This window comes from Myotis davidii, unplaced genomic scaffold, assembly GCF_000327345.1.
Source record: "Myotis davidii unplaced genomic scaffold, ASM32734v1 scaffold170, whole genome shotgun sequence".
NCBI lineage: Eukaryota > Metazoa > Chordata > Mammalia > Chiroptera > Vespertilionidae > Myotis > Myotis davidii.
The window spans coordinates 16,391-17,509 of NW_006282528.1; positions in this window are offsets into that span (position 1 = coordinate 16,391).

A 1,119-nucleotide genomic window follows, 5' to 3' on the forward strand; every position below is an offset into this window, starting at 1 on the left:
GGATGCGGGCCCTGGGGGTCAGGCCTGGGACGCGTGCGTAGGGAGTCCCTCCCCTCCGCTGGTCTGGCTTCAGAGCGCGGGTTCCGCGCCGCGGGCCCCCGAGTTGCCGGTTCTCATCTCTGTGATCAGAGATAATCCAGGTTAGCATGTCTTGTTATTTCCCCTTTGCACAAGTTTATGCAGGAGATCTGGGAACCAAAATTCCACTTTGTCTGGTCGCTCTTTGCCTAGGTGCCCAGGGCAGGAGTAGACACCAATTCGGTATCAATAAATGTCTGTGGATCAAAAGTTATTGCTTGAATCCTTCCCTGATTGGGGGCAAGGATGGGCCAGCCGTCCCGCTGCCGTCACCTTGGAGACCATACCCGGCGCCAGGTGAGCCGGAAGCACTTCCGGGCCGGGGCCTCCGGTGCCCGGGTAACGGGAGCAGCTCGCGCTGGAGCTTTGCTAATATTTTAGTGTTTGATGTAAAAAGAACGGAGGTCGTATCCGTACCCCGCTAGGCCCAGAAATGGCTCATCTGGCGAATGTAGGTCCGCGAGGCGCAGGGCCGCGGGGTGGGCGCTGCAGGTGGGACGGGGAGCGCGTGCCGTGCCCGCCCGGCGGCCGCCCTGGCTCCACGTGCAGAGCTCGCGCGTCCACGGGACACCCGCGCGCGGCCAGGCACTCGCCCAGGGACGCGGCTCGCCACCCTTCGGTGGGTGAAGCAGGGAGCCTTCCAGGGCCGAGGCGGGTGGTACCCGTTGCCGGTCCCCTGTCTGCCCGGTGTCAGTGGTAGATTTAAAAGCAGCTGTTGGGTCAAGTGCGCACGGAAAACCCCAGCTCTCCCCGGGGACGTCCCCTCTGCATTCATGCTCGTGTAAGTCACTGTAGGAGCATATGAAAGTCACAGTAAGCGCCGCCTCCCCTTGCGCACCTGTAACTATCTTTCCTTAAATCTCCTGCTTTATAAACATACATAATGTGTTCAAAGTCAAACCTAAAAGGGGTCATTGATGTTTCTGTCTCTCGATCCCTCTCCCTTCCTCTCTGAAATCAATAAAAATATATATTTTAAAAAAAGGGGTCATTGAGTTTGAAATGTTCAGAAACTTTGTTTTTTTCTACCTTGCACATTTT